The sequence below is a fragment of the Anomaloglossus baeobatrachus genome, chromosome 4, assembly GCF_048569485.1.
Source record: "Anomaloglossus baeobatrachus isolate aAnoBae1 chromosome 4, aAnoBae1.hap1, whole genome shotgun sequence".
Lineage (NCBI taxonomy): Eukaryota > Metazoa > Chordata > Amphibia > Anura > Aromobatidae > Anomaloglossus > Anomaloglossus baeobatrachus.
Genome location: NC_134356.1, coordinates 576,667,718 through 576,694,463, shown reverse-complemented (window position 1 = coordinate 576,694,463; position 26,746 = coordinate 576,667,718). Strand labels below are relative to the sequence as shown.

At 43.3% G+C, this 26,746-nt stretch overlaps 1 protein-coding gene across 2 annotated transcripts in view; it reads left to right on the top strand.

Annotated features, from left to right (window-relative positions):
• ADRA1A (adrenoceptor alpha 1A) overlaps positions 1–26,746 on the top strand; it is a 228,587-nt gene that overhangs the window by 139,688 nt on the left and 62,153 nt on the right. The window contains exon 2 of one of the 2 annotated variants that reach the window (XM_075342896.1): positions 13,543–13,706. The exons of the other annotated variant lie outside the window; for it this stretch is intronic. The gene's annotated coding sequence lies outside the window, so the exon portion shown is untranslated. The remainder of the gene's footprint in view (positions 1–13,542; positions 13,707–26,746) is intronic. 2 annotated transcript variants of the gene reach the window in all.

Sequence of the window (26,746 nt, the reverse complement as noted above, 5' to 3'; positions counted from 1 at the left end):
ATAGTTTTTGGGATATTTTATTCACTGTGTTCACTATATGGTAAAACTGAGGTATCTATGTGATGCCTCAGGTCGGTGCGAGTTTGTAGACACCAAACATGTATAGGTTTACTTGTATCTAAGGGGTTAAAAAAAATTCACAAGTTTCTCCAATAAAAGTGGCGCACGTTTTGCGCCATTTTCCGAAACACGTAGCGTTCTTATTTTTAAGGATCTATGGCTCAGTGATGGCTTATTTTTTGCGTCTCGAGCTGATGTTTATAATGGTACAATTTTTGCGCAGATGCTACGTTTTGATCGCCTGTTATTGCATTTTGCGTAAAACTTGCGGCGACCAAAAAACGTAATTTTGGCGTTTGGAATTTTTTTGCGACTACGCCGTTTACCAATCAGATTAATTGATTTTATATTTTGATAGATCGGGCATTTCTGAACGCGGCGATACCAAATATGTGTATATTTATTTATTTTTTAACCCTTTAATTTTCAATGGGGGGAAAGGGGGGTGATTTGAACTTTTAGGGTTTTTGTTTTTTTTATTTTTTAAAACTTTTTTTTTTACTTTTTTATTTTATTTTACTAGTCCCCCTAGGTGGCTATAGCGATCAGCAATCCGATTGCTGATCGCTATCTGCTGATCACAGCTATACCGCTGTAATCAGCAGATTCAGTCACTTTGGTTTTCCCTCTGCTCTCGGCCGAGGGAAAATGAAAGTGAAACATCGTAGCAGCAGGCGTCATCACATGACCCTGTGCTACGATGGCAACCACCGATAGTCACGTGATAACACACGTGACTTCCGGTGGGGGCGGCGGTGAGTAACAAACATGGCCGCGCGCATTTAAATCTTGCTGCCAGACTTTGGCAGCAAGATTTAAGGGGTTAATGGCCGCGGGTGGAAGCGATTCCACCCGCGGCTAGTAGGCACACATGTCAGCTGTTGAAAACAGCTGATATGTGTGCCGATCCACGCCGCCTGCTCGCGGCAGGGGGCGGGGCTTAACCCGACACGATCCTGGACGGATAGATCCGTCCAAGGTCGTGAAGGGGTTAATATTATAAATCCTTTCTGTTCTCAAGAATGGATGCATTTTTTATGTATTGTTTATAGCCTGTTGCTTAGGTTATAGGCCACTGATGCAGCCGATCTGCAGGGCATGAACTTCAGGGCTTAAAAGTTATCAGCTATACAAATGAGGCTGGATCCAGGCAGCTTCAGTGCCACTGGAGGTCTCCAAAGATTTAGGGGCACAGTTTAGAGCAATGCCCCAACCATGCTTTTGGCCCGAACTCTCAATCAAGCAGGAATCTAAAAGGCAAGGAAGAAGTACACTTCTGAACTATCTTTAAGAAGATGACACAACTATGTACAGTTCTCTTACATTTCAGTTTAGAATCCGAGGTCTTAGGGGTACTTTGCATGTTGCGACATGGCTAGCATCGGCTAGCGATGCCGAGCGCGATAGTACCCGCCCCCGTCGCACATGCGATATCTTGTGATAGCTGCCGTAGCGAACATTATCGCTACAGCAGCTTCACACGCACTTACCTGCTCTGCGATGTCGCTCTGCCCGGCGACCCGCCTCCTTCCTAAGGGGGCGGTTTGTGCGCCGTCACAGTGACGTCACACGGCAGGAGGCCAATAGAAGAGGAGGGGCGGAGATGAGCGGGACGTAAACATCCCGCCCACCTCCTTCCTTCCGCATAGCCGGTGGAGGCAGGTAAGGAGATGTTCCTCGCTCCTGAAGCTTACACACCGCGATGTGTGCTGCTGCAGTAACGAAGAACAACATCACATCTCCTATTGGTCCGACATTCTGAAAATGACCGACGCTACACAAATCACCGATTTTCAACGCTTTTGCGATCGTTTATCGGCGCATCTAGGCTTTACACGTTGCGACGTCGTTACCGGCGCCGGATGTGCGTCACTTTCGATTTGACCTCGACGATATCGCAGTAGCGATTTCGCAGCGTGCAAAGTACCCCTTAGGCATTACACAGATGAGCAGATCAGGATATTCACTGGTCAATACCAGGAGTGTCAAAGTCAGGTAGTAGCACCAGGAAAGATCTGAGATAGAAAATGGAGCTCAGGTCACTATCAGAGAGTCCACAAAGTATAGGATAATTCTGAGAATGTAAGAGAATAGCAAAGTATAGTAGATATCTAATACCATAAAAGTTAAGCAGATACTACAACTATGTAATTAAAGGCATTGTCCACTACTAGGACACCCCCTTCTTATTACTCATTTTTCCCCTATTAAAATGAAAAAGCTTACAATCACTTCCTATGCTGATAGCAATCAAGTATAAGGTTGTTACGTCACTCGAACCTCATTTTGTGTGTAACTCAATGCAATCAGGCAGTGCTTAAATTAAAATACATTGGAGAACGCAACCACACAGCTGTTAAGTCAGGGAAGGCCCTGTGCGATAACGGTGCAAAACTGGTGGCAGTAAAGCCTGGGCGACATCACATGTGCATTGCATTGCTCACATCCTCAACCTGGTTGTACAGAAATGTCTAGGCCTGGATGCACTTCTGCATGTTAGCTCACTTTTTAAAATGGAATGCCAGGCCATATCCTGTGTGTTGCATGGACTAATACGTCCCATTTATGCCACTGTCCTTCTGTCTGCCTGAAATGTTATTAAATATCAAAATCCAAGATGGGTCTCCAAGTTATGTCATGTCTGTACTGGCAGGGGTATGGGAGCATCAGCCCTACACCTGTCTCTCATACACCTCTATATTTCTTATGTCAATAGTCTAGGAAGCTAATGGCTGTGCCAAAACAGTGGTACAAGAGAAAAAGTGTGGGTACCATGTTAGCCAGTTGAAAAATGATTGATTGCTCTCAGTGAAACAAAAATATAATTTTGTAGTCGTGATACCTTTTAATGGCTAACTAAAATAAAATGGTGTTACAAAGCAAGCTTTCGAGACATTTATCTCGAAAGCTTGCTTTGTAACACCATTTTATTTTATTTTAGTTAGCCATTAAAAGGAATCACAACTACAAAATTATATTTTTGTTTCTCTCATAAAACAGTGGTACAACACTGTAAAACATATTTTTGTTTCTTGGAAGCTTTCAACCCCCCTAAAGGTGTTTTCTCTGCCTTACGTTTGACCTCCCATTGAATTCAATGGGGTTTGAAAAGGTTTAGAGTTCCGTTCGGAGAACTGTTCGGAGAACATGGTGTTTCTTTGGAAAGGCTCGGCGAACCAAACTTTGAAAGGTTTGCTCATCTCTACCAGTCAGCATGCAGCGTAAGCTGCAAAATTCAGCCAAATGTGGTGGTAATCAGCGTGCATTACTTTCCCAGGTTGTCCAACCCTGGGAGGAGCGGAGAGCTGATAAAGCTGGCTGCGGCCGGAACAATTACCAGTGCAGGTCCTTAGGTCCACTGGAGAATCCTCCACTACATTGGTGGATCAGTGCGATCCTGAGCTCTGGCAAGGCAGTTGAGTATAAGCTTTTATTTTAACGAGGTAAACATGGAGAATAAGATTTAGTTGTCCTAGTAGTAGGCAACCCCTTTAAACACTTGCACTTGACCAAGGCCATTTTAAAGGCTAATTTTGATTTACAAACTCCAGTTCCCATATGCCGAAAATATTACAGCACTTGACTAAATTCAATCAATAAACCCTACATAATGTTTTAATTATAACTAATATAAATGCACCAAACATTCCAATGTTAATGATGTCCATAAGAACCACCCAATATAAATAAACAATGTAGTTCTAGAATCCAATAGATTTTGGAAAGGGGATTGCAAAATTCCACATTATTCAACAACTAAGATTTTCAGGCTATAGAGAACAATTGAATTAAATAGTACAATTTAGACCATTTATGGTACGATTGGACATTGGTACATATTGGTGATGCATTTTAACTTTATTGGGCCAAAGTTTATGCATTTGATATTTTGGCTACTAGAATGCAGTATAAATTCCATCACCTACTATATTTGAGGCTCATACATGCTATTTTTCCACAATACTTTTATACATAAGCACAGGGTTACCAGAAAATCAGTGTATAAAGAAATGGTCAGAGGGATATAAACCACACATCATTATAAATCACAAATTATTTCATTATCAGGTACCGTATTTTTCGGACTATAAGATGCCCCAGATTTTAGAGCAGGAAAATATAAAAAACAATTTTGATGCAAAAATTGTAGTCATGACACACTGTTATGGGTGAAATCAGCTGCTGACACTGTTATGAGGTAATCTGCCCCAAATCTGTACTAATGTTCCCATCCTGGTATAGATATCCTCCATCCTGGTATACATGTGGCCCTTCCTGGTATATATGTCTCCTATCCTGATATACATGATCCCCATTCTGGATCCATCCTGGTATATATGTACCCATAGCTGGTATATGTGACCCATATTTTCGTATATATGTCCCCCATCCTTATATATATGATCTAAATCCTGGTATATATGTCCCCCATAATAGGCCCATCCTGGTATATATGTCCCCCATCCTGGTATATATGTATCTATCCTGGGCCCACCTGGTATATATGACCCTCATCCTGGTATACATGTTCCGCATCTTTGTATATCTGTCCCCCATGATGGGCCCATCCTGGTATATACAATTAGGTCCATATATATTTGGAAACTGACACAAATTTTGTGTTTTTTTTACCTGTTTACTGAAACATATTCAAGTTATAGTTATATAATGGACATGGACATAAAGTCCAAACTTTTGGCTTTCATTTGAGGATATCCACATTGATGAGGGAGTTTGGAGTTGCAGCTTCTTTACATGGGCCACCCTGGTTTTAACGGGCCCAAAAGTAACTAAACAATTAACGCAAAGGCTGTTTCATGGGCTGGTGTGGGCAATTCCTTTGATATTTATTCTCAATTAAGCACATACAGGGCCTGAAGTTGATTTGAGGTGTGGTGCTTGTATTTTTAAGTTTTTGCCGAGCCATAAATATGCGGTCAAAGGAGCTCTCCATACAGGTGAAACAAGTCATCCTTTATCTACAAAAAAAAAAAATCTGAGAAATTGGTACAATATTAGGAGTGGCTAAATCTGCAGTTTGGTACATCTTGAGAAAGAAAGAAAGCACTGGTGACTTCAACAGTGCAAAAAAGACCTGGACGCCCATGGAAGACAACAGTGGTGGATGATCACATAATAATTACCATGGTGAATAGAAACCCCTTCACAACATCAAACCAAGGGAATAACTCTCTCCAGAATGTAGGTGTATCAATATTCAAATCTACCATAAAGTGAATACAGCATAAAAGAAAATACAGAGGGTTCACTGCACGGTGCAAGACACTCATAATCCTCAAGAGTAAGAAGGCTAGATTGGACTTTGCTAAAAAAAAAAAAAAATCTTAAAAAAACAGCACAGATCTGGAAGAACATTTTTTGGACAGATGAAACCAAGGTCAACCTTTACCAGAATTATGGAAAGAAAAAAGTATGGTGAAGGCATGGTACAGCTCATGATCCAAAGCACACCACTCATCTGTAACACTGGGTGGAGGCAGTGGGATGGCCGGGCATGCATGGCTGCCAGTGGCACTGCATTCTTAGTGTATATTGATGATGTGACACAGGACAGAAGCAGCCGGATGAATTCTGGGGTTTTCAGAGACATACAGTGTGCTCAAATCAGCCAAATGCAGCCAAACTAATTGGTCGGCGTTCTATAATACAAATGGACAATGACCCAAAACATAAAGCCAAAGCAACCCAGGAGTTTATTAAAGCAAAGAAATGGAATATTCTTGAATGGCCGAGTCATCACCTGATCTCAACCCAATAGAGCTGCATTTCACTTGTTACATACTAAACTTCAGACAGAAAGGCCCATAAAGAAACAGCAACTGAAAACCACTGCAGTAAAGGCCTGGAGAGCATTAAAGGGAATCTGTCATCAGATTTTTCCCTATGCAACTAAAACTACCACCTTCTGCAGCTCCTCGGCTGCATTCTGTGAAGGTGTGCCTTGTATCTGGCCCCCTTTTCAGACCGCAAAAACAACTTTATAAATATTACCTTTTTGTATGTAAATGTTTTAGTAGGGCCTAAAGGGCGGGTTCTCTTTCTCCTTCGTTCCTCCCTCCTGCCGCTGTACGCCATCCCCTGTGATGATTTGAATTGATGACAACAGTCTCGTCATCCTCCACGCTGTGCCGAAGTCTCGCGCATGTGCCGTTATCGTAGGCCACTATCGCGGGCCTGTGCACAAACTATCCCTCACGCGCGCCCGGGATGTATTTGCTCAGGCACGAGATTATGGGCGGGTACTAGCATGACACTGGTGAGGTCATGCACAGCGCCGCGCATAATCTTGTGCCTGAGCAAATACATCCCGAGCACACGCGAGGGATAGTTTGTGCACAGGCCCGCGATAGTGACCTACGATAACGGTACATGCGCGAGACTTCAGCACAGCATGGAGGATGATGGGACTGTTGTCATCAATTCAAACAAACACAGGGGACGGCGTACAGTGGCAGGAGGGAGGAACGAAGGAGAAAGAGAACCCGTCCTTTAGGCCCTACTAAAACATTTACATACGAAAAGGTAATATTTATAAAGTTGTTTTTGCGGTCTGAAAAGGGGGCCAGATACAAGGCGCACCTTCATAGAATGCAGCCGAGCAGCTGCAGAAGGTGGTAATTTTAGTTGCATAGGGAAAACTCTGGTGACAGGTTCCATTCAACAAGGAGGAAACAGTGTCTGATGATGTCCATGAGTTCAGCACTTCAGGCAGTCATTGCCAACAAAGGTTTCAGCCAAATAATAGAAATTAACATTTTATTTCTAAATATTTAATTTGTCCAATTACTTTTGAGCCCCTAAAATGAAGGGATTGAGGTTAAAAAAATGCTTCAGTTCCTCCCATTTTTATACAATCATTTTGTTCAACCCCCTGAATTAACGCTGAAAGTCTGAACTTCAACTGCAGCGGAATTGTTCTGTTCAAAATCATTGTGGTAATATACAGAACAAAGAGGCGAAATATGCTATCTGTGTCCAAATATATATGGACCTAACTGTATGCCTCCCGTTATGCCTCACAGAAACTAAATAAGCTATTTTACTCCCCTTCCCTCCTCTCCTCTCCCCCTGGGTGCAGCATCCTCTTCTGATGCCGGCACAAGCTGGGGTTCATCGTAAACCATATTGTTTGCTATATACTGCTATACTGTGACATTGCAGTATACGGTAACAAATGTTCAAATGATTGTAGGTTCATGTCCCACAGAAGGAGATTAAAGAAAAAGGTTAAATAAAAAGTTAAAAAAACGAAAAAAAAAAAACTTATAAGATCAAATCACTCCCTTAACCCCATCAAAACTAAAGACATTAAAAAAATCATTTGTTATCCTACACATCCGTAAAAGTTTTATCCATAATAACATAAAATTTCTTAACTAGTTCGGTAAACATCATAAAGGAAAAAAATTGCCATTTTTTGGTTGCTGAGTGACCCTCCCCCAAAAATTGGAATAGAGAGCAATCAAAACAATATACCCTAAAAATGATATAAATGAAAACATCAGCTCACAATGCAAAAAAACACACTCGCCCCTGTCATTAGTGATAAAAAAAGTTACCATTTTATATTTATTACAAGTTTCTGAAATGTTTTCATCACTAGATTAAAAAAAATAAACAATACAAACTTTAAATCAGACTGAGCTGACATTTTTACTAAACACAGCAATAACAAAATCACCAGAAACAATGGAGGAATTGTGTTTTTGTTCTCTTCTTAAGCACATATGGCTTTATTTTGAGTTTTAAAGTATAAAATATGAAAAAATGGTGTCATTTAATAGTTTGATTTACCCTGCACAAAACAAGGCCCCCACCAAAAAAAGTTATAGTTACTGGAAGACGAGGAGGAAAAAACAAAAGTGTAACCCCCTCATAAAAAAAGTATGGAAGGGGTTAATGTTTCAAATTGTTTTTTCAAAATTTTCCTCTAAACAAAATGATGTTGTCCTCAAAACTGCTCAAACACTCTGTCTTTCTGGAGAAATGATCCTTTATTGCGTGTGATGGTTTGACCTGATCCTGGCGATGTAAGGTCGCCTCTCTTAAGTATTTTCCAGAATTGTATTATATTTTTGACGACTATGGGGAATGGTCTGTCTCACCCTTTATTTACTCAGCAGAGTTAGCAGGTCGCCCTGGGAGCTTTGGGCTAGGTGAAGTCAATTGATACCAGCGTGCTAAGGAAAATGTGAGGGGGTTTATGAAGCCCCTGTATGTGCTTTCCATCTGCAGATAGTAGAGAAGCTCGCTGACACTGAACACTGAGCAGGTACTCGCTACTTGTGATGTTTTTCCTTGCAATGGAGCGTGGCTCTGCTTCATGACGCCTGTTTTATTGTACTTTATCATTATTAACGTGTCAGGGATAATGGTGACATTAAAGCATTTTGCAGCTCCTTCATTTTTGCTGTTTAACATTACATCTGTTCACTGCAATAAAACAACCCCGGGGTATGGGTCATACAGCAGTTTATCAGTCGTTTTCCACTTTAGAAGTGCTGCCGCTCCTGTTCAATGATAAGTTAACCCCTAATTTCTTATTCTCTCTGGAGATCCGTCACAACCTCACATGATACTGGTCTCTGCGTTTAGCATTTATTAACTGTTTTCAATGAATATATGAATCTTACACAATCAGTTATTAGGAATTTGCTCAGTTGTTTACTTAAAGCAGGGGTGGGGAACCTCCGGCCCGCGGGCCGTATGCGGCTCCTGATGACTTTTTATGCGGCCCCCTGGGCACATTCCCGGGGACTGCAGTACTTGGGCAGCAGCCACGGTCTTGTCGGCTGACGGCCCTTTAAATCACAATGTGTGGTGCGCATAGCATTATCTCCTCAGTCTGCTGGCCTGTGCTAGCATGCTGACGACGTACTTTGTGGTCGCAGTAAGCGTGAGTGCACTGCGCTCCCGTCCCACAGAAGAAGTGGAAGCATCAGGTTTACCAGCTTCCCTTTTGTACATGCCCTCCGGTGCTGTGAACCTCCTGCCTACCGTGGTACTGTGAGCCTCCTGCCTCCCGCAGTCCTGTGACCCTCCTGCCTCCCACGGTGCTGTGAGCCTCCTGCGGAGCTGTTTGACTCCTGTCTCCAGCGGTGTTGTGAGCCTCTTGCCTCCAGCAGTGCTGTGAGCCTCCTGCCTCCCACGGTGCTGTATGACTCCTGCCTCCCATGGTGCTGTGCGACTCCTGCTTCCCACAGTGCTGTGAGCCTCCTGCCTCCCGCGGTACTGTGAGCCTCCTGCCTCCCATGGTGCTGTGAGCCTCCTGCCACCCACAGTGCTTTAATGAAATAGAGATAGAGAGACAGGCGCAATATGAGAAGCATCCGTGGATAGATTTAGGATAGATATTTAGAACTGCTCACCTTTGCAGGTTGTGCGCCCCCGCACAACTCCAGTGAAAGCGTGTCAGTCCGGGGTATTCCTCCGTTCTGATTGCAGTGTCCAAGCTTATTGAATCCAGACTTATGGTATCGTTGTCGGCTCCTGAACTCCACCGGCACCTTGGGATTCAGGTTTTCCTCCACGATCCTCCAGTTCCCAGCTGGATTCTATAATGGGTTGGCAGGTCCTTTGCAGCTACTACCGAAATCCCAGGTAGGGAGTGGGTATATGGAAAAGAGTTCTTTCGGTCTAATGTAGCGCATAAGGAACCACTTGCTGATATTAAATGTTGTACTTTATTAATTATAAGCTCCTATTAATACAACACGTTTCAGCAGACAATATGCTACCTGATGAAAGCATATTGTCTGCTGAAACGCGTTGTATTAATAGGAGCTTATTTATAATTAATAAAGTACAACATTTAATATCAGCAAGGGGTTCCTTATGCGCTTCATTAGACCGAAAGAACTCTTTTCCATATACCCACAGTGCTTTGAGCCTCCTGCCACCTGCGGTGCTGTGAGACTCCTGCCTCCCATGGTGCTATGAGCCTTCTGCCTCCCGCGTGCTGTGAGCCTCCTGCCTCCTGCTGCTGTGAGCCTCCTGCCTGCCTCCCTGTCCCTAATATCTCCCCCACACTTTCTCTCTGTATAGAGTCCCTACTATACAATGCCCTCTTTCACAATCTCCCTATTTGCCCCATATTGTTCCAAATTGTCCCATAATGTCCCCCATTGCTCCATGTCCCCTATTGCTCCATAATGTCCCCTATTTCTCTATAATGTCCCCCATTGCTTAATAATGTCCCCTGGAAAGTAACACCAAGCCTAAGACACGTTTCATCTTTGGCTCCTCTTGGATCACTTATCAGAGCCCACCACATCCTTGCTACCTCTGGGACCTGATATTATAACTGTGTGATAAGATCAGTAGCATGCTGATCTCATCACACAGAAGCACATCAGGACAGGGGCTGATGGACGCTCATCTGCTCTTCCCCTGTCCCGGCGCCACAGTGTTCAAATGTATTCATGTCCGAAAGATACAAATACATTTGAATATAGGAAGCAAAGGGTGATGTCTCCTGGTTCACGCGGGCCGCAACAAACCCTTTGGTGGACGGTATGTTTTGCACGTCTGCTTTAAGTGATTTTTTCTTTGGGTGGGTGTAAGGTGACATTTTTAAATAGAGCCATGTAAAGGGATGTGGTTTTAGCACGTACAGCAGTATATGGACTAAAGCGGGCTTTACACGCTACAACATATCTAACGATGTGTCGGCCGGGTCACGTCGTGACGCACATCTGGCATCGTTAGTGGTGTTGTAGCATGTGACAGCTACGTGCGATTGAGCGTAAAACCATTCATCGCATACACGTCATTAATTTGCTAAAAATTGAACGTCTGGTTGTTCAATGTTCCCGAGGCAGCACACATCGCAGTGTGTGACACCCTGGGAACGATGAACACAGCTTAACTGCGGCACGCGGCTCCCGCCGGTAATGCGGAAGGAGGTGGGCGGGATGTTTACGTCCCGCTCATCTCCACCCCTCCGCTTTTATTGGCCGGCTGCCGCATGACGTCGCGGGGACGCCGAACGTCCCTCCCACTCCAGGAAGTGGATGTTCGCCGCCCACATCGAGGTCGTATGGAAGGTAAGTACGTGTGACGGCAATTAATCGTTTGTGCGACACGGTCAACAAATTGAACGTGCTGCACATACGATGGGGGCGGGTACGATCGCATACGATATCGTATGCTTAGTTGTAAGGTGTAAAGCAGGCTTCACTTGCGTTTATATACATATATACTGTACACTCTCCTGTCCCCTTCCTGACCCTTTCTGCTAGTGCCCATATGGCAATAAACCAGTTAATCCACTTTGTTTAATCAGCTGAAGTACATCAAAGCCCTTAACTAGCTGGGGGCCGACCTCAGTCAGCAGGTGGGGGACATTAAAGGTCCAGTCACACTAAGCAACTTACCAGCGATCCCAACAACGATAGGGATCGCTGGTAAGTTGCTAGGAGGTTGCTGGTGAGCTGTCACACTGCGACGCTCCAGCGATCCCACCAGCAACCTGACCTGGCAGGGATCGCTGGAGCGTGGCTACACGAGTTGCTGGTGAGTTCACCAGCAACCAGTGACCAGCCCCCAGTCTCCTAGTTACAGCACACATCAGGTTAATTGCCTGATGTGTGCTGCAGCTAAATGTGCACAGAGCAGGGAGCAGCGCACACTGCTTAGTGCTGGCTCCTTGCTCTCCTAGTTACAGCACACATCGGGTTAATTACCTGATGTGTGCTGCAGCTAAATGTGCACAGAGCAGGGAGCAGCGCACACTGCTTAGCGCTGGCTCCTTGCTCTCCTAGTTACAGCACACATCGGGTTAATTACCTGATGTGTGCTGCAGCTACATGTGCACAGAGCAGGAGCCGGCACTGGCAGTGAGAGCGGAGGAGGCTGGTATCAAAGGTAAATATCGGGTAACCAAGGACAGGGCTTCTTGGTTACCCGATGTTTACATTGGTTACCAGCCTCAGCAGAAGCTGGCTCCCTGCTCACTGCACATTAGTTGTTGCTGTCTCGCTGTCACACACAGCGATCTGTGCTTCACAGCAGGACAGCAACAACTAAAAAATGGCCCAGGACATTCAGCAACAACCAACAACCTCACAGCAGGGGCCAGGTTGTTGCTGGATGTCACACACAGCAACATCGCTAGCAACGTCACAAAAGTTGTTCGTTACCAGCGATGTTGCTAGCGATGTTGCTTAGTGTGACGGGGCCTTAACCTTAGCTGTTGTAGTGCAAGGAAACGGGAATGGGATAGCTGGTAATTTACCAATTGTTTCATTCTGTCTTATCAGCTGAGGTAACTACAAAGGTACATCAAAGCCCTCATCCAGCCAGGCGTTAGTGCCTTAACTTTCAGCTTCTTTTCTCTTACCTAGTTTTCATTATAATTTGTAGGGAAATTAAACACAGAAAATGTTACTTTAATGTTAAATGCTAACAGAATCATTTTCTGTAAAGATCATGTGTTAGTAAATGTAGTCACCTAGATTATTCAATCTTTAATACCAATATGAAAGTAATGTATAGTAAAAAGTAAAAAAAGATTTAACATATTACCGTATATATTGTAATTTATTTTTAATTATAATATATTTAATACATAGAAAGATTCAGCTTTTCTACTTGTAGCCAATTTATTTAACAATGGAGCATCCCTTTAATTTGGCAGACTGCGAGCAATTATTCCCGTGTGACTAATCATGACTTTATTTTGGGTTTAATGTGGAAAGCATTCGTTTTTCTACTGAGATTTTTCACATTGAAGTAAACATATGTTTTGTTTGCAAATTTAGCAAATAAGTCTTTCCAGTCATCAGCCCAAAAATATCTGTCATGATTATTATTGCAGAGAAAGGAAGATAAAGAGCAATTCTCGGCCGCAGCCACTAAGCAATGTACAGAGAGGGGTTATGTATTTCCTCATACATCGCTTATAACCGGATGCTGCCTGTGCAAATTGTTGTTGATCAGTCGAAATGCCGAGTGTCAGACCTCCACTCAAGGCTGCCATCAGGGCATTACAACCATGACTGGTGTACAGGGTTCGGGGTAATTACTTAGCTTTATGAAGTCCCAGCTGGGCCACCCTCTTCACCGGGCCCCAGTCACAGCCGCAGCAGTGGGGCCTGGCAGTGTCGCTTCAATCACTGCACACATGGCTAAATTGCATGCAAAGCCTTTGTAGAGCATCGCATGCAAATTAGCCATGTGGCCAGGAGCAAGATGAGTGGAACAGAGCAGGAAGGCAGCGAGTCATCCCGCTTGGGCCGTGAGCAGCTCATCAGTCTGCAATATCATCACAGTGCTGCAGGCAACGCGTAGGTGGCGAGGACATGGCATCCAACAGGGAATGTTAGGAGCTCTTTGAGCTTAAGATCCTCAGAGGTGGGGGGGGGGCATCCACCTAAAACGCATTGCTGCTCAAAGACGATGCTGAGTGACGTGGGAGACAGGAAGGGTGAGTAAAATGTTTGTTTTTTTTTCTTTTTGCAGCAGATAACTATACAAGGAGAGGCCCTGAAAGGGGATATATACAAGAAGGTGACAAAAGCCAAGATGCAGACATTATACCAGAATGTGCCCAGGAGGGGGATATGTATTCACCAGCAGTGACCCTGGAAGGGGACATATATACAAGATGGAGGACATATATACAAGTAAGTTGATAAAAACAAGGATGGTGACATATATACCAGAATGTGCCCAGGAGGGGGATACATGTACACCAGAAGGGGCCCATGAAGGGAACATATATACCAAGAAGGGGGCAAAAACCAGGATGGGGACATTATACCAGAATGTGCCAGGAGGGGGATATCTATATACCAGTAGGGACCCTGGAAGGGGACATATATACAAGAAGGAGGACATATATACCAGAAAGAAGACAAAAAACAGGATGAGGACATATATACCAGAATGTGCACAGGAGGGGGATATACATACCAGGATGAACCCAGGATGAGATATATATACACCAGGATGGGGATATATATATACCAGGAGGGTCCCAGAATAGGAATATACATACCAGGAGGGTCCCAGGATGGGGACATATATACCAGGAAGATGACATATATGCTACGAAGGTGACAATAAACCAGGATGGGGACATACATACCAGGAAGGGCCCATACATACCAGGAAGGGCCCAGGATGGAGCCATATATACCAGGATGGGGACATATATTCCAGGAAGGGGACATATATATCAGGAGTAGGACATATTTACTAGGAGTATACTATACAGAGAGGCAATTTGTGTGTGTGTGTGTGAGGATAGTATACAGAGGAGCGGTGTGTGTGAGAATATATATATAAAGAGGGGCAGCTTGTATGGGGGATAGTATACAAAGGGGCAGCGTACTTGAGAGATATCATCCAGAGGGACAGTGTGTGTGGGGGATATTATGCAAAGGGGCATTGTGTGTGTGGGGGGGTTATTATTCTGAGGACCAGTGTGCATGTGGGAATATTATACAGAGGAGCAGTTTGTGTTGGAGGATATTATGCAGAGGAGCAGTGTGTGTGTGGGGATATACAGAGGAGCAGTGTGTGTGTATGGATATTATACAGAAAAGCAGTGTGTGTGGGGGATATTATACAGAGGAACAGTGTATGTGGGGGGATATACAGAGGAGCAGTGTGTGGGGGGGATATTATACACAGGGACATTATGGGAGAGATATTATGGAGAGGGGTAGTGAGAAGGGCATAGTGTGGAGAGGAGCAGTGTAGGGGGTGTATTATTAATCTTCTGAGGCAAAAACTTAATTTTCTGGAACAACTTCTAGGGTGCTAACACTTTGGCCATGACTGTGTATGTATATATACACTTACACACGTTTTTCCAAGAATGGCAGTGAGTGTGGAAGGTTTGAGGGGTGGAGGCGGAGTGGGGGTGGAGCCTGGGCGGAGTCTCATGGGGGCCCCAAAATTTTGCCAGTATGGGGCCCTGAAATTCCTAGTGGTGGCCCTGGCTCCACTGATCTCATATTGATGACCTATCCATTGGCTAGGTCACCAATCCTCCCCTTTAAAACTATATTACAGAGATTATTATCTCTCTTAGGCTGGACTCACACAAACGTGTGGCATCTGATGCGAGAGCCTGAGCCGAGTGTCATGTGACTGTGACCCGATCTTGAAATCGGGTCACAGCTGTGAAGCTGAAGGCGCGCGCTGTGGTGGAAAGGGAGGGGTTAATCTCCCCATCTCATCCATTGTCAACCTGTGTGTATATCGCGCTGCACTGGGATAACATCCGAATGCAGTCCGATGTTTCTCTCGCACCCATTCACTTGAATGGGTGCGAGTGATACGGCTCTCGCAGAAAATCGCAGCATGTTGCGACTTTTCTCGCATCCAGAATCTGTATACAAGAAAAGCTGCCCAACTGCTCTCCCTCATTAACTAACATTGATCAGAGTGCAATGCAAGATTTTCTCGCATTGCACTCATCCGATTTCAACGCTCATGTGAGTGTGCACTTAGAAACACTGTCTCATGAAGGCACCATACAGTGGCCCATGGAGTCCCTCCAAGTCTATAATTTACAAACATATGAACTATATACTCATCCGTACCTATGACTATGTAGCATTTTGCATTCTCTTCACCAGACAAAAGGCCATATTTTTTTTCTCTTTTGTTCATATAGCCGAATGTGGCTTCATTTTGCAGAACGAGTTTAAGGGGGGGGGGTTCAGTTTTTTGTTTTTTGCTTGATTTAATTTACATTATAATATTCTGAAAAATGGAAAAAGAATACTGGACTGAAATTGAAGGCAAAACAGCAACTCTGCAATTCATTTTTGGTTTCTGTTTTTACAGCATTCACTTTACGATTATATTTTTTTGTGTTTTACAACTTAAATTGGTTGTCCATTCCAACCCTGTCTTACTAGCTCCAGTGCCAATAATATTATTATTATTATTATTAATAATATTGTTATTATTATTATTATTATTATTATTATTATTATTAACTGCATACTTGCCTACCGCAACTGTACCTATTAGTCCAACGACAGTGCTACCTGTGTCCCCTACATGGCATGTGGAAGAAAATGCTCTAGTCATATGATACCAAAGTAGAAATATTTGGGCTAAGTGCAAAATGCTATGTGTGTTGAAAAACTGACACTGGATATCATCCTGAAAACACCATGCCCACCGTCAAACATGTTGGTGCAGCATCATGCTATGGGGAAGCCTTAAAACAGCAGAGACAGGGAATCTGGTAGAGTTGAGGGGAAGATGGATGAAGCTAAATAAAGGGCAATGCTGGAGAAAAACCTGTTAGAGGCTGTAAAGGACTTTGAGACTATGGTGTAGGTTCATATTCCAGCAGAACAATGACCCTAAAAATACTGCCAGAGCTACAGTGGATGGCTTACATCAGAGCCTATACATGTGTGTAGCTAGAGCTATTGTGTATAAAAGAATGGGCAAAAATGTCATCCTCTAGATGTGCAAAGCTGGTAGCTACAGACCCCAAAAGACTTGCAGCAGTAATTGCAGTGAAAGGTGGTCCTAAAAAGTTACAAATTCATGTGCCATTTCCTCTACACTTTACTAATACTTGCTGCATATTGTTTGTATATCACATAAAATCCCAATATAATGCATATATATGAATGCGGGTGTAACATGAAAAAAAATGTGGAAAGATTCACAGGGTATGAATACTTTTTCAAGGCACTGAAAATTATTAGTCCGAGTAGTTGTGCATGTGGCTATATTAGATGCTTTATCATTTATATATATATATATATATATATATATATATATATATATATATATATATGTATGTATATGTATATGTATATATATATATATATATATATATATATATATATATATACAGTGCCTACAAGTAGTCTTCAACCCCCTGCAGATTTAGCAGGTTTGATAAGATGCAAATAAGTTAGAGCCTGCAAACTTCAAACAAGAGCAGGATTTATTAACAGATGCATAAATCTTACAAACCAACAAGTTATGTTGCTCAGTTAAATTTTAATAAATTTTCAACATAAAAGTGTGGGTCAATTATTATTCAACCCCTAGGTTTAATATTTTGTGGAATAACCCTTGTTTGCAATTACAGCTAATAATCGTCTTTTATAAGACCTGATCAGGCCGGCACAGGTCTCTGGAGTTATCTTGGCCCACTCCTCCATGCAGATCTTCTCCAAGTTATCTAGGTTCTTTGGGAGTCTCATGTGGACTTTAATCTTGAGCTCCTTCCACAAGTTTTCAATTGGGTTACAATTGCAACACCTTGATTTTTTCCCTCTTGAACCAGGCCTTGGTTTTCTTGGCTGTGTGCTTTGGGTCGTTGTCTTGTTGGAAGATGAAATGACGACCCATCTTAAGATCCTTGATGGAGGAGCGGAGGTTCTTGGCCAAAACCTCCAGGTAGGCCGTGCTATTCATCTTCCCATGGATGCGGACCAGATGGCCAGGCCCCTTGGCTGAGAAACAGCCCCACAGCATGATGCTGCTTCACCATGCTTGACTGTAGGGATGGTATTCTTGGGTTCGTATGCAGTGCCATCCAGTCTCCAAACGTCACGTGTGTGGTTGGCACCAAAGATCTCCATCTTGGTCTCATCAGACCAGAGAACCTTGAACCAGTCTGTCTCAGAGTCCTCCAAGTGATCATGAGCAAACTGTAGACGAGCCTTGACATGACGCTTTGAAAGTAAAGGTACCTTACGGGCTCGTCTGGAACGGAGACCATTGCGGTGGAGTACGTTACTTATGGTATTGACTGAAACCAATGTCCCCACTGCCATGAGATCTTCCCGGAGCTCCTTCCTTGTTGTCCTTGGGTTAGCCTTGACTCTTCGGACAAGCCTGGCCTCGGCACGGGTGGAAACTTTCAAAGGCTGTCCAGGCCGTGGAAGGCTAACAGTAGTTCCATAAGCCTTCCACTTCCGGATGATGCTCCCAACAGTGGAGACAGGTAGGCCCAACTCCTTGGAAAGGGCTTTGTACCCCTTGCCAGCCTTGTGACCCTCCACGATCTTGTCTCTGATGGCCTTGGAATGCTCCTTTGTCTTTCCCATGTTGACCAAGTATGAGTGCTGTTCACAAGTTTGGGGAGGGTCTTAATTAGTCAGAAAAGGCTGGAAAAAGAGATAATTAATCCAAACATGTGAAGCTCATTGTTCTTTGTGCCTGAAATACTTCTTAATACTTTAGGGGAACCAAACAGAATTCTGGTGGTTTGAGGGGTTGAATAATAAATAACCCTCTGAATAAACTTTTCACAATTTAAAAAAAAAAAATAAAAAAAGAAATAACATTCTTTTTTGCTGCAGTGCATTTCCCACTTCCAGGCTGATCTACAGTCCAAATGTCACAATGCCAAGTTAATTCCGAATGTGTAAACCTGCTAAATCTGCAGGGGGTTGAATACTACTTGTAGGCACTATATATATATATATATATATATATATATATATATATAAAAAATCTTTTTATGTAAAAGGGAGGTAATGGGAGGAAATTTCAATTTTTCTATTTTGAGAAGAGGGGTTTATATTTTTAACAAATACTTCTGTTTTTTTTTACATTCTTTGTTACCATGTTTCCCCGACAATTAGCCCTGCCCCGAAAGTAAGCCCTGGCAGGGTTTTTCTGCCTTTTTGGAGTAGGCTTGAAATATAAGCCCTACTCTAGTTGCGTACTCAAACTAGCTGTGTCCTGAAATAGGACTTGTGCAGGCTTGTGCAGTTACAGGATACATAACTGTAATTGTCTCCTTCTGTTGCTCTAAGACCCAGCTAATTAAATTATTGAATTTTTACCCTCTTCCCCATCCAAAATCTCGCCTACCCCTCTAGACTCTGCACAGGCACTGACACTCTATGCCTTCTGTACTGTATCACTGTATAAGGATCACATCGTAAACCTAGAGGGCTCTGCTGATCAGATAGTGACAAGTATATTTCTATGCAAATGTCACTGTCAGGTCAGGATAGATACTGAAGATTGAAGGACAATCCTGGGACATCAGCAGGCATCGGGGGCTCAAATATAAGACACCCCCTGTAAATAAGCCCTAGCGCATTTTTTTATGCAGAAAAGAATATAAGCCCGTATCTTTTTTTCGGGAAAACACAGTAGTACCACTAAGGCACTTGAACCTGCAATGTCTTGATCACTTGCGCAAAATACTACAATATTGTAGTAGTTCCGTTGGTTGTAAAAACTCAAACAGAAACCCACAGCCACAGGTGTACAAATACGGCAAACAGTGCCCATATGCAATGCCAGTATCATTGGAACCAACTTTAATTGAAATTGAGGTTTTTTTTTTTCGTTTTAATTGAAATTGAGGGTTTTTTTTTTCGTAATTTAATTGAAATTGAGGTTTTTTTTTTTTTTCATATATTGAACTCAATTGGTCCTATTGTATATGTTTTTTTCATTGGAACCAAGCACTTTTTTTGTGGTAGGGAAACAGAATGGACATTTGACCATTTTGAACTGTTTGAATAAAGTTGTCACTATTAACAGTGCCATCAAAGAGGTTAACTCCATTCATGCCAAGTTACATAAAAGTGCCAGCTGTAGAAACACAGCCAGCACATTCAGTGTATGGGTGAGCCCAAGTCCTGAGGCCGCTGCCTACATATAGTGCACATATCTGATGTACATGTGCGGCATAAGTCATCAAGGATGTAATGTTTCCCAATTGATTTCTGACCAATATCTGGTAGTATCATTGTATTCTTTCGAATAAAGCAAAATTCTTCATGGAAAAATGTAGCAAAAGTGTATCATTTTTCAAAAAAAATACTATGTTGTGAACCACTCTAACAAGGGAACAGGGCACAACTACTGATACTCACCTGATCTGTATAATTATGTACATCTTTCAAACAGCCTGGAATAATAAATTCAATTTATATCTAAATTTTTCTCTCAGTTCTAAATATAGTAAAAGAAAACCCACACTGTGAGATAGAAATGGATCATTACTTCAGCCAGAGGAAGCTGAAAAGGCGAAACTGGTGATGAGTCAGGCTATATAACCCATTAATCACTATGACATAAAGAACAGTCTCTTCAAATTGGAATTGTAAAATAAGTTTTTTCCATTAAATTTCAAGAACAGATATATTTTTAATTTGTCATGGCTGCATTAAGAAGATCCCATGCAGAGCTGTGTGCACGAGCTGTACGCTGGCACACAGGATTCCTGCGCTCTGTCCTGTGTCTGTCGATGTGAGGTGTTTATATAAGGTACTACCTAAGGGATGCTTTACACGCTGCGACATCTCTACCGATATATCGTCGGGGTCACATCGTTAGTGACGCACATTCGGCGCCGGTAGTAACATCGCAGCGTGTAACACTAATGAGCGACGATCAACGATTGCAAAATCGATCCAAAATGGTGATCGTTGACACGTTGTTCATTTCCTTAATATTGCTGCTGCCACCGGTACGATGTTGTTCCTCGTTCCTGCGGCAGCACACATCGCTATGTGTGACACCGCGGGAGCGACGAACATCTCCTTACCTGCGTCCACCAGCAATGAGGAAGGAGGTGGGTTGGATGTTACGTCCCGCTCATCTCCGCCCCTCCGCTTCTACTGGCCGGCCGCTTAGTGACGCCGCAGTGACGTCGCTATGACACCGAACGCACCTCCCCCTTGAGGGAGGGATTGTTCGGCAGTCACAGCGACGTCGCTGACAAGGTATGTGCGTGTGACGCTGCCATAGCCATAATATTCGCTACGGCAGCGAGCACCAGATGTTTCACAAGCGACGGGGGCAAGTGCTATTGCGCTCGACATCGCTAACGATCGCTAGCGATGTTGCAGCGTGTAAAGTACCCCTTAGGCCTCTTTCACACATCCATGTAAAACACACACATTATACACAGTCCGTGGTGTAGGTGCGTATGTGTGTGTGTGTGTCTGTCCGTGTGTGTGTGTTAATCGTGTGCTATCTGTGTGACATCCGGATAGCACACAGACAGCATGAACCTCTATACTCACCTGTCCTTGTCGCTGCTGTCTCTGGTGCTGCTGCTGCTTCTGGGTCTGTGGTGCAGTGAATATTCATGAGCATAATGAACAGGCCTAGAAGCAAGGGACAGCATCGCTGGAGATAGGCAAGTATGGAAAATCATTTTATTTCAAAGACACATGTTTTCTTCATTAAATAGCACACAGATCACATCAGTGTGCAGTCCGTGTGACATCCGTGCTGCCAGAGAAAAACGGACTTGTTGTCATGTGGAGCACACAGACATGCGTGTGCTCCACATGAACACAGGGTTTACGTCAAAACACGGATATGTGTGCAAACGCATTGATTTTATGGGGTCTATGTGTATCCGTGTCTCCAGTACATGTAAAAACTGTCGTCACACGTACCGACAACACGGACATGTGAAAGAGGCCTTAGGGAGATATCATCCTGTAGAAGAAATCTTCTGTCATTCCTCCATATTACCTTTGACAAATTCACACAGAATAACATTTTAGGCACAGAGAACTATAGAAGGATTCTAGTCAATGAGTGCATTGAAAACACCAATAAAGAACCAAAGCAAGTATCCAAAATAAAATGTCTATTTTATTTAAACAAATTAAAAAACAAGGTGCAAGAACAGTAATTAAAAAGGCAACACAACACAGCAGGGGGAGAAGTAAAGAATGCAACCCACGGGAGCTATAAACAGCACCACTCATATGACACCAGGGGCTTGACTGAATGAATCACACGTGTGAGTCGTATAACCCCAGTGACACAGAGACACCAAGTGAAAATAATGTGCGGTTTATTAAGAATGCAAAAGTACAAAGATAAGTATCAGTAAGAAGAGCAAATAAACACCTATAGTACCTAGTGTTCTCTCCTCCTGCTGGTGCTGGCGCCAAATCCTACCCTGTTTTGGCTTTAGGGCCCTAAAAATTGTGACCCTCCTCGCCTTTTTGGGACTGTTGGGAATTGTGTTTTTGTTAAAGGATTTTACTCACTGAATCGATTGTTTGATCTGACTTTTTGAGATATTTCTCATTTTTTAACCTAAGTCACCATGGAGAGGCTAAAGGGGGCTTTACACGCAGCAACATCGCTAGCGATGTCACTGGTGAATGCACCCACCCCCGTCGCTTGTGCGTCACGAGCATATCGCTGCCCGTGGTGCATAACATCGCTTACACCCGTCACACGGGACTTACCTGCCTAGCGATGTCGCTGTTGCCGGCGAGCCGCCTCCTTTCTAAGGGGGCGGTTCGTTCAGCGTCACAGCGGCGTCACTAAGCGGTCGCCCAATAGAATAGAAGCGGGGGGCAGAGATGAGCGGCCGGAACATGCCGCCCACCTCCTTCCTTCCTCATTGCGGGCGGCCACAGGTACGAGGTTGTTCCTCGTTCCTGCGGTGTCACACGTAGCGATGTGTGCTGCCGCAAAGAACGATGAACAACCAGTGTCCGGCAACAGCAACGATTTTATGAAAATGAACGACATGTCAACGATCAACGATAAGGTGAGTATTTTTGATCGCTAACACTCGCTCGGAGCTGTTACACACAACGACGTCGCTAACGACGCCGGATGTGCATCACGGAATCCGTGACCCCGGCGATATATCGTTAGATACGTCGTTGCGTGTAACGGAGCCTTTACCCTGGTGATATATGATCAGATATACTGTAATTTTGGGGGCTTTATACATTTTTATGCTTAAAGATGCAGAAATCTTCTTTGGGGCCTTTTTTATTTAGATGCAAAATTTTGACTGAAAATACATTTGTTAAAAAAGGGTTATTATAACACAGCCTTAAAGGGAATCTGTCAGTAGGTTTTTGCTACGTCATCTGAGAGCAGCATGATGTAGGCAAAGAGATCCTGAATCCAATAATGCATTGCTTAGATTACTGGGTGCAGCAGTTCTGATACAATCAAAGCTTTCAGATTTAGCAATGCAGCAGAGCTGAGAAACCTGTCACTGCCCAGGGCTGCCACTAGGAATTTCAGGGCCTCTGACTGGCATAATTTTGGGGCCCCCTTGAGACTCCACCCCAGCTCCGCCTCCATCCCTGATCCGCCTCCACACCTCACACACAAGCCAATAAATGAAGCGTGAAGGGGCCCCCCTTCTGTTGGGGCCTCAGACTAGAGTCTTGTTTTTCCTCCCCTGGTGGCGGCCCTGCCTGCCTACAACAGGCTCTCTATATACAATGCCAAATATGTGAGAACACACAATGGAGTATATTAAATCCAATAATTTATTTACGTATACGTAAAATCCTGCTTATGGTCAAAGAGTCATTATTCATTGTGACCCATGTCATCCCATAGTACACACAATATAATGCCAACCTTAGTGGACAATCAGGGATGTTTGTGTTCAGGTACACATAGTGATTGCATTACATACCCCTTGAAACAATAAGCAGGATCCAGTAGTCCTCGGTCCAGGCCCGACGCGCGTTTTGTGATCCTTCTTCAATTTTCCCGACGCACGCGTGGACGCTCAATGACTACCGCCGGGTGAAATGCTATTGACTTCCGGGTTCCTCTGACGGCGCACGCACAATAAATGGCCGGCTCAGCTGTGCGCGGCTGGAATTATGAATATAAAGACGGATATACTGGGTCGACTCAGACAACGTGTGGTGGCCCTTGAAAAAGGATCACGAAACGCACTTCGGGCCTGGACCGAGGACTACTGGATCCTGCTTATTGTTTCAAGGGCTATGTAATGTAATCATTATGTGTACCTGAACACAAACATCCCTGATTGTCCACTAAGGTTGGCATTATATTGTGTGTACTACGGGATGACATGGGTCACAATGAATAAAGACTCTTTGACCATAAGCAGGATTTTATTAGGATACCAGGTCTGTGGGAGGAAGGATAGGGTTTTTTTTTTTACCCATCCTGTTCTTTTTTGTTCTCCCTCAGACTATGACAGATAGTTGATTTTGTTCTAGTCACTCGGTCCCCACCTTGATGAGATTTACATTCTCCTTGACATTGTCTCTTTTTTTCCATTGTGTACAATTTTGATACTGTGCTATAGAGTGTTTTTTACTCTGATATATGTTGGTATGTTATATACGTAAATAAATTATTGGATTTAATATACTCCATTGTGTGTTCTCACATATTTGGTACTTTTGCAGGAGTTGATCCTATTATTTTCTATCTTGAGTATGGGGGAATCTATGAGCACTAGCAATTTATAACAGTTTTTATCATGCCTTCCCCTATTTGTTCCATGAATATTGTGTTCATCTTTATATACAATGTCTATAAACAGTGAGTTACTAAACACAGAAGGGTCGGAGTCAGATGATTATCTGCAAACAGCTAGTCACAGCAATGATAAGCTCCTAGTGCTACGTAAAACAAGCATCACAAGTAACACCAAGAACCTTCATAAGAGATTCATAGTAAAATTCTGATTGTTAACCCTTAAAATCTGAAAATGGTGTCGTCAGATTACATAACATAAACCTGCTGACAGATTCCCGGTAAGTTATGACAGCACCTCGCTGGCCTGATTCATTAGTTGGACATTTTGAAAAGTCACAAAATTTGGTGCAATTCCACTTCAGTTTCCCCTTGGTGTATTTTTGGGTACATTAGCATTTTGACACAATTATCTAAAATGTTTAACTATTTTTGTGAGTTTTTTGTCAGCAAAGTTTGACTTTGCGCCAAAATCTTGAACCGCATGTGCCATTTTGGAAAATTTGGTACCAAAACTGGCAGCTAATATCACGAGACAAAAAAAAGACAAGAAAATGCAAATGATGAATGGCGCACAATCTGTATATTAAGATTGTTTTGCCGGACAACTCAGGATTCTGTTGACAAGACACTGAACCTTGTTTTTCGGGGGAACAAATATTTACACACAATATTAGTACTCAGGCGTTTTTACTAATTGCCTCTGTAAATTGCCTGTCTTAGAGTTCATGATTAATAAGCAAATAATAGACAAAACTGTTCAGCTTCATTTAATTCGGTAAGTCTGTCATGTTGTCTTTAGCTAATAGACTTTATATTTAGCAGCAGAAAAACTTAACTTCTTAGGGTTTTCCTATCTCATCATAACAGTGACAGTGTATAGCTTTAGAATATGCATTCACTTTTGCTCTTTGGGTGTGACCTCAGGTAACCCCTCTAAATTTCTCCCTCTAAATTGCATATCTTAGCACAATCATCTTATGAGATGGGGAAAACCATATACGAATAAAGGCCCATTTACACACAGCGACATCGCTAGTGATGTCGCTGCCGATCGCACCCGCCCCCGTTGTTTGTGCGTTACGGGCGCACAATATCGTTAGTCCCCATTACACATACTTACCTGCCTAGTGACGTCGCTGTGGCCGGCGAATTGCCTCTTTTCTAAGGGGGCGGTTCGTGCAGCGTCACAGTGAGGTCACATGGCAGGCGGCCAATAGAAGTGCAGGGGCAGAGAGCAGCCGAAGGAAAGACACGCTCACCTCGTTGCCGGAGGACGCAGGTACAGTGTTGTTCGTCGTTCCTGCGGTGTCACACGTAGCGATGTGTGCTGCCTCAGGAACGACGAACAACCTGCGTCCAGCACGAGCAACGATATTATGAAAATGAATGACGTGTCAACAATTAGCGATTAGGTGAGTATTTTTAATTGTTAGTGGTCGTTCTTACGTTTCACACACAGCGACGTCGCTAACGAGGCCGGATGTGCATCACGAATTCCGTGACCCCAACGACATCTCGTTAGCGATGTCGTTGCGTATAAATGGGGCTTTACAGTTTATTATTTTTACATCTTAGAAAATATATTAATAAAGACATACATCAGTAACAATGTTCAAGGGGTTGACAAATGTATAAAAAGTCACAAAATGACATCAAGAAAATGATAATTGTCTCCCATTACAATGCTTACAGAGTCCTCCGCTGGTCTCTACTCCCTGGTGACTCAACACACAGGCAATGACTGTTCAACCAATCATTGGTGACAGCAGTGACGCTCAACAGTTTGTAACTGGCTGCAGTGGTCAATTGTCCCTGTGCTTTGATGTCATTGCTGAGGCAGGAAGAAATGGGTGGGAGGAGAAGGCACTAGAGATGGGTGAACCTGCAGATATTCAGGTTCGGCGGGTCCTGCCGGAGTTAAAAAAAAAAATAATAAAATCCGTTTGGGACCGGATTTTAACTCGAACAACTGCCCTGATGAGAAACCGCATATAAGTTTATGGGGAATCATTTCATCTTTGTCATCCTGGTAGATGGCAACAGATTTTTATCAAGAATGTCTTGGTACATTTATCCATACATCCTTCCTTCAATCATATAAAGTTTGCCAGCGCCATATGCTCAAATTCATCCTCACTCCATGATGCTCCCTTTAGCCCAGAGAGTTCTACTTTGATGTCATGTGACCAGAGCACCTTCTTTCACATAGTAGCTATGTTCCCCTATATACTTTACACTGTGATATTAAACTATACAGTATATAAATATATACTTTTTGGGGGATGTTACCTCCTAAGAAATCACTTTTGAAGTTGATCGCAATATATCCCTGTAGTTTACATAACCAGAATTCACTTGTCCACTTGCCCCCTCCACTACTCCCCGACCTCTCCTGTCTACCAATCCTGTCACTGGCTTCCTATTGCCTAACGATTCCAGTTCAAAACACTAACCATGGCAT